Here is an 8,369-nt window from a genome sequence, read left to right as displayed (position 1 = left end):
TACGGTGTTTCTGAGCCATCCGACCTTAGTTATGGTTTTCTATCCTTTGGAACAACACAGTATATATACATATTTAGTATAATTACATCAAACAGGTTTTACATTCAGGCAGGCATGGCTTCAAACACTAGCCCCACCAGCTCACCACTGAGGACCACTGGACCACACTTCACTCATCTGAATGATGGTGTTAATACCCACACCATTGCTGAGATGAAAAGAGTAGACATGGAAATGTTGGCATAGGGCCTGTAATAGAGATTCTCATTAAATGGTAATCATTGATTACATTTTTATTTCAACTTTAAGGCAGATATGTTTGAGTATATAGGAAAGATGCTAAGTATACTTTATTTGAAATAAACTTGTAAAGGATGATGCATAAGGAGTAAGTTGTTTCAGGAGATAAGATGTGGGAAAACAGTTACATTCACATAGCTCACTCTATGTAGCACTATAAGATTTTTCTAGAAAATTAGTCTGCCTGATGAGTTACACTTTTGTAATGCTCCAGTGCACTTCCTTTCTTTGAATTACTGTCAAGTGTAGGGGTGGGGGTGAGGGGGCTCCATCCCAAAAAATATAAATGGTGTAAGGAAAAAAAGACTATACATATATGTGGTTTTATGCTCCTACATGTATTTACACAGTTACATCTTTTTGGATAGGACATGAAATCTCAAGGAAAAATAAAATGGTCTTAAGCAAGCTAAAACTAATACTCCATTGCATGCATGCTGAAAGTACATAAAATTGTTCGTTATAATTTATCAGAAACCTTTTCACCTTTTAAAGTTATGGAAAAATATATGCAAAAGTAGGTTAACATATTAAACTCCCATGTCCCCACCCCTTAGCTTAAACAAATAACATTTTCTCAATTTCTGTTTCATCTATATTTTGCCCATTTTCCTCCATTTCCTCCCCCAACCTCAGATATGTTTATTTCAGGAGTGTGATTTCATGTATACATACTTCCAATGCTGCCTTTTTAAAAATCTTTTAATACGGACAATTTTTATTTTTTATGTATCACCTCCTCACAATTCCAAAAATATGTTTAGTTCCTGTCTAAAGCCAAAGGAATCCTTGAGCCACAAGAGCAGTAGTGCTGGAGAAGATTACTTGGAACTAGGAAACACTTTAAATTGGATGTTGCTATATTTACCTTTTGATCCACAGTTTTCCAAAGAGATTTAACTTGATTAAACAATGCCTCCTTTTAGCATGTAATTCTTTCTATGGTCTTTTCTCTTTTCCAGACTTAATGTCAAAAAGGCCCAAGTGCTAAAACTTATAAACTTGTATGTCCTTTCTCCTTCCCTCCAACCTTGTTCCCACTGTTTTCTGCCTCCCCAGACTTGCACAAGTGAAGTATATTGTAGGGGAGAGGCAGAGGCAAAATGTAGATGACCTCTGGAAGGCTGGTGCCCGTGATTTTTAAAATCTGAAATTCTGGGTTAACAGGCCAGAAATGAAAGCACAAATTGAAATCCCTTGCCGGAAGAGATCAAATGATAATCCTTGCTTTTTAGAGATCCCATACCCTAGGGAATTTCACAAAAGGTCATTCTGTCTCAGGGTTGTGTATTGCAGAGTCAGGAGAAAAATGTGAGGATTGAAAGTGTCTTGAGGGATGGAGGGCTGAAGGGAGAAAGGGAATGTTCGTATGAATAAGCCTTTGAAGTTCAATGTCAAAAGTCAAAATGGATTTAAAGCATGAAAATATTTTCAAGAAATATATTCAAGTGGAATGATTATTTTTTCCTAACCTTTTCTGCTGTTAGGCATCATATCTGTGGTGCTTCTGAGAGGCAATTTAGATAAAGTTTATATCTTCGAGAAACCAATATGTAACACTAAAAAATATATATACAAACAATAGAAATAGAATACTAGTTAGATACAAAAAAATGGGTAATGTGTTACCATCTAATTTGAAACATTAAATATAACATTAAATATAATAGGAAGGCAGTATTGAGTGTAGTTTTAACATTTTTCCTCCAAGATAATATAATCCTTGAGATAAATACTGGAAAAGTTTAGACATTTTATAAAATAATTTTAAATTTTCACTTCTCCCATATTAAATATTCACTTGAGTGTGTATAGCAGTGTATTAAAATTATAAGAACAATATTCTGCACACGAGTCCTTGAAAATCTAAGCCCCTTTTGTGAATAGTAGTATTTAGCACACGGATGCATGAAACCTACATTGTATATCAATCAAAATCAAACCGTATTGTTAGAATAAATTTGTTTAAAAACAGTGTGCCTCTTTCCACTTCTCTATTTCAAAGTGCATGAAAATATTTTCCCTCCCTTACTTTGTTTGGCTCCAGAGAAGTCCTGGTACCCATAAAATTGCTTAAGTCTTGCTCCTCTAAGAATCCACTCATTCAGTAAGTCTGCCTTGGATGCCTACAAAGTACCAGCAAGACAACCTTCGAGGTGGGAGAGGGAGGAGAGGGGAGAGAGTCTCCATTGAAATGCATTGTGGATGAGACTGAGCAAGGAAATCAAAGGCTGTCAGGAAGGAGTTACTTATAAACTCATGTGGAAGACTTTAAGGAAAGGGATAGTATGTGTTACTGTTGTATTTTAAATGAGTTTTACTTTAAAATTCTCATACAAGAGATCTTGGCACAAGAAAAGCAGGTGCTGCTAAGGCAAAGCCGCAGATGCCCGAGGCTGACAACATGTGATGAAAGTCTTTGGGGAAGGTCCATGATGCGGATCAGTGTACACATTCCTCCATGCGTGTCCTGGCGGATGGAACGTCCCGCTAACTTGATTCCAGGACTGAGCTGTGTATGGCCCAGGAATAGCCAAAATCGCAAGGTCAAGCAGTTTGAGATTTGAGCATTTGGCCTTAATTAGAGAGGTAATTCTGGTAACCAGATATGTGGTATCCTGAGTTTATTTTCCTTCCTTCCTTCCTTTACTGTGTCTTTCTTCACCTTAGCCCCCAACTCTTGCATGCTGATGAAATTTAATTTTTTCAATCTTGGCATTTTTCTTCAACGATGGCACACCCCCTTCCAGATTACCCAAAAGCTGTTTTAGATTTCTCTTTATGCTTTTCTTTTTTCCTCTACCCAGATTGACTGAAGTTTTTATGGCAGGGTAAATTATTCAACAACTCCTTTGCCCCAGGAGGGTTCCTGGACTAAAACATACCTGCTGTGAAGGTTCTCATTTTTGGTGTGTGCTGCTCCCATTTCAATGTGGGGCTAAATTGGACACCGGAGTCTTCCTTTGCTAATCCTCCACTTCTACCATGGACTTCACTACCGGAAATGCCTGTTCTCATCGCTGAGGGAGCTTCCCCCTGGGGAGTATTGAGGGCTGGGTATCTACTTTTTTAAACTCAACATCTCAGTCTGGCCAAATCAAAAGCCCCTCCCTAGGGATCAAGAGTTGAAGACATTCGTTTAACATCCTCGGCCTTAAGAAGCAAGATGAGCTCTCTCAGGTGGGCAAACTACTGGAACCCGGAAGAAGTCAGAAAATGTTAGATTACACAGTTGAAGTTCATCAAGCATCTGTCTGTGGCCCCCAAAGACTGTCAATGAGATGTGTGTTGCCAAAAGGGTGAAGTCTCATTGGTCTCCCCGCACCCTTCCCAAAGATGAGACTTTAGATGAGTGGGTCACACATGGACAATTCCCAAGGACTAGCATGTGCCAAGAGGGCTGTGGCTGGAGCAGCAAAGAAGGTCACAGCCCCCACCCCCCCTGAGCCCCTCACTGAGACTGAAAGCGGGCAGGAGTGCACAGGGGGTCTGGTGAGCGCCCAGCTCCTCCCAGGACACCGTGCAAGCTGGATCAGACCGGGATGTTCCTATATGTGAGCGTTTATCCATGTAAATTACTTTTTTTTGGATTCCTTTCACTCCTACCCACACATCCAATATTCCATATGCCTTCTTTTAAAAGAAACAAACGGTTTTCTGGTTCGGGTGTGCACTTTCCCTTCCGAGTTGCCCTAGTGTGACATTCTAGCCTGCCACCCACACCACCTGCTCCTCAGCCAAAGATCCACTGGAGAGAGAATCTGTCCCAGCCGCTGTGCCGACGGCAGGGAGCAGCGCCAGTCGGCGGGGGCATTGAGCGGAGTCATAACTGAGCAGATGAATAATATTCCCTGGGGAAGAGCCGGCCTCACTCGCAGCCAAAGACGAGACAGAACCAACCCCGGGCGGGGCTGTGCAGCAGGTGGGGCTGGAAGACACCCCGTCACGGAGCGCGAACCCCTTCTCCCCTTGGGTCACCTGCTGCCTGGGAGCTCGCTGCCATCGCAATCCTCCACGACACGGACTGCAGAGGTTTCTGAGATTAACCGGCTGCAGAGGAACAATGCAACTTACACTTCTTGGTCTCTTTTATCTTCTTCCCGTCAGTTTTATATATTACGGTTAAAACTTCTTAACTGGAATGTTAACCTCGGATGAGCGTAAATCAGTTACCTTCAAAACGCCCCATATGCACAAACAGCTCGGTCTGAAATAGGCAGACGGCTGATCTGATTTCATGTCAACAGCGACTGACCTTCCTGTGTCTCCAGGACACAGAACACCAGCTAAGAAAGGGCACTCTCCTCCCACCCTCTGCGCCGCTGTTTTTAGAGAAGAAAGCCAGTATTCTGGAACCCTGGGACTTGGAACCCGAGACGCTGACATAGAACTGTATGTGCTGCAGCCCACTCCGCAGCCCGATCCACCTTTTCCCGTTTTACAAGCGATGATGATGTTGTTCCCAATTGCCCACGAGCTAGCTGCCGGCTTCACCCAGCAGTCTGCGCTCCGCGGTTGTATAACCCTCATTATGCTCATTCCTACAGAGCCTCCTAAGATGAGCATGGCTCCGTTTATAAGTCAGTTGAAGACAGGCTCCTCTCTGCCTCCTCGCATGTCTTACCCCTGAGTGGGGCTGAGTCGGAGGCCGAGTGTCTGGCTCCTTCCCAGATCAGCGGGCCCAGCCCTGCCCCGCGCCAAGCCCTCCGGGAGCAGAGAGAGAGAGAGAGGAGCTTGCAGACAGCCGCTTCCTTTGTGCTTCGCTCAGCTGTGACTCTCAGCCGGAGACTCCCGCGGTGGCTGAGGCCGGGCCTTTTGCAAATGACTTCAGAAGGACAGCGCTGTCAGCGCACGCGGAGCGAGTCGCCCGCTGTACCCAGGAGAGGAGCGGCCTTCCTTGATGTGACAGTGACGCTGAACTATAAAATGAAAAGCAATTTAAATGTATTACCGGCCCCAAACCATCAGCCCCAGGAGCATAAATAACCTTCCCGAGGGCGGGCACTGTGCCCAGGTCACCCTCCCTCACTCGGGTGCAAAGGTTCTCTTATGGGAAGGCCTCTGAGTGTCACTAACGGGTTTCTGCGAGTGAAACATGTTATCAAAGAGCCCGATCTTCCTCCTTCTGTAAACAACTCCGTTGAATTTCTGTGAGATTGTGACAACTGGTACAACCAGGAGCAGGCGGTTTTGCCTCCTGAAAGAAAGGCTCCTGATTATTTCCCTCTGATTACCCACATAGTTGCTGCCAAATCCCATTGACTTCTCCTCAGCAGTAACCACTCGGATCAATTATGTGTGTTGTCAATGCTGCCTTTATTTAGTTTGATTCAGCAAGAAAAAAGGGACTTTACATCGCTGGGCCCCGGAAAGATGTGAAGCTCAGACACTTGGCCCTGGCCCCACAGGTTGGTAGAAGTTGGCGTGTGGTCCCCTGTGCTGGGTGTCCTTGGCATGATCCACAGCACAGAGCTGGCATCGCCGCCCCTTTGCCAGGCTCCAGATGCACTGAGCGGTTACTCAGCTCCTGCCGATGAGCCTGCGGTGCGGTACCCTCCTCCCAGAGGCTGAGACTGCAGAATGAGAGAGTGATCGACAGCTCCTAGCAAAGGTGTTCACAGCTGAGCCAGTGCAGTGTCAGCTCACAAAACGACAGGCTTTCAGCTTTGTGTTTGGGTATTGTTTGTTTTGTTTCTTGTTTTTGTTTCTGTCGAAGCAGGAGAGGGAGTGTTCAGGACAATCACCTTGAAAACCACTTTGACATCCCTTGTCTCAAAGTAGCTGCTCCCCAGAGGGACCTGGACCACAGGCACCCACGTGGAGGCTGAGGAGAGTGGAGAGGATTCCTCCGTGTGAGGGATGTGAGGTGAGGACTGCTAGATGTGGGCCTCTGCAAGCCAGCACCCTCTTTAATATAAACGTTCAGCCCTGTGCAAGCAGAGAAGAGGCACCCAGGTGTGAGGGCCCCGCCAGGAGAGGGGGAGCCACTGTGTCCTGTAGCACCTGCCGCCCGGTCAGCACAACAGGCAACAAACATCCCCTTCACTGACCAGAGCAGACCTCGTCTTCCATCCACCCTGTGTGACCGGAGTCAAGTCACCTCTTTGCTTCCATATCGCTAGTGTGGGCACCATAACATCTACTTCCAGAGGTCGCTTTGTGAAGGCAATGAGAGATTACATTTGAACAAATTAGTAAACTCGAAAATGCTATATACAAATATAATGGTTAAAAAACTAGTAAGCTTTAAGAGAATAAAATGACAAGCCATTGACTGGGAGAAAATATTTGCAAACGCATACCTGATGAAGGACTTGTATTATCCAAACTAAATAAAGAACTCTTAAAACTCAACAAGAAAACAGCCCAATTAAGAAGTAGGCAAAAGATCTGAACAGATAGCTCACAAAAGAGGATATAGAGATGGCAAATAAGCCTACGAAATGATATACTCACATCATGTGTCATTAGTGACTTGCAAATTAACACAACAATGAGCTACAGCCATATCCCCATTAGAATGGCTAAATCCAAATTACTGACATACCAAATGCTGATGAGAATGTGGAGCAATGGGAACTCTCATTCATTGGTAGTGGGATGAAAATGGCGCAGCCACTTTGGAAAGATTTGGCAGTTTCTTACAAACTAACCTAGGCTTACCGTATGATCCAATAATCAGGGGTGGGAAGAAGGAGGAGGTTTGGGGGAACTCTCTGTACTGTCTCCTTAATTTTTCTGTGAACCTAAAACCAATATAAACAATAAAGTCTATTAATTAAACTGAAAATTACAAAGTCCCCTCCATGTATCTAGTTATCAAATATCTTCAAAAATAAACAATTTACTGGCTAAAAAGCCATGTTAAACTTTTTATGACATTCTTCTGTTTAAAAAACTGAAAAAATACAATTTTCTTTCTTCAGGATTCAAAGGAAGAAAAGATAAAACTTTTTTGGGGGGCGGGGGAGGGGCCGTGTGGAAAAAAAAGTTATTGGTAAAGTTTTCCTTTCCCTGAATTGGCCCATTTACAAAAAAAGATTAGTAACTACTGCATCTAAATGAAAATAAAAAGGAAGTTCTCTGGGGGGGACAGCTGCCCACTTTCACAGGTGCTGTTGCTTGGTTCCTGATATAAAAGAATATTTTCCAAAGTATAATCATCAGAAAGGGCCAGGGATTGTGCCTTGTCCTGCTGACTAAACCACTTCAGTATTTGGGGGGAAAAGACTTACAAACTTTACCACCATGCTGACACCCATTTCGAAGTAACAACATTTATTAGGACCTGGAAAAAATCCAAGAAGCATGAATCTAAAGAAGTGACAGAACTTCACTTTCTCACAGATTAATTTATTCATTCATTCTCAGCAAATACTGAGAGCGGAGGCTTGAACTCTCTGTGGGAGATAAGGGGAGGAAAGGCCTCATTTCTGCCTCCACGGAGCCATCTGAACTCTGTGACCCGGGCAATCAGAAGGTGTATTGCAGATCCACACAGCCTTCTCTCTGGAGAGGAGACTAGCCTCTGTTCCATTTCTGTAGGGAACAGAAAGACCATGGCATAGAGAGAGAGAAAGGCCTGGATGGGATTCCAAGGGATCACGAACTTTACCAAATTTGATAATTTAATCCTATTTCTGTACAATGTTTCATCTGACAATGCTGAAATCCCAATCATTTTTATTTAATGAGATCTTCCTAATATAATTATTGGATATCTTTTTAAAAAATTTTATTATATATTTTTATTGACTTCAAAGAGGGAGAGGGAGAGAGAGATAGAAACATCAATGATGAGAGAGAATCATTGATCAGCTGCCTCCTGCATGCCCCCTACTGGGGATTGAGCCTGCAATCCAGGCATGTGCCCTTAAACCGTATCAAACCTTGGGGGACCCTTTGTCTGCAGGCTGATGCTCTACCCACTGAACCACACCAGCTAGGGCTTCAGTAATATTAAATTAGAAATCTTAATCATTCTGAATTTTTGTAACAAAAATAATTGATTCTTTTGCCTTTGAATGTTGGCCTCCTGTTCTTTCTTCTATATTGGTTGCCATGGTGGT

This window comes from Myotis nattereri (genome assembly GCF_964212035.1).
Source record: "Myotis nattereri genome assembly, chromosome: 3".
In the NCBI taxonomy this organism is placed as follows: domain Eukaryota; kingdom Metazoa; phylum Chordata; class Mammalia; order Chiroptera; family Vespertilionidae; genus Myotis; species Myotis nattereri.
The sequence above is the reverse complement of the archived record's forward strand: the minus strand, read 5'-3'. Positions refer to the sequence as shown.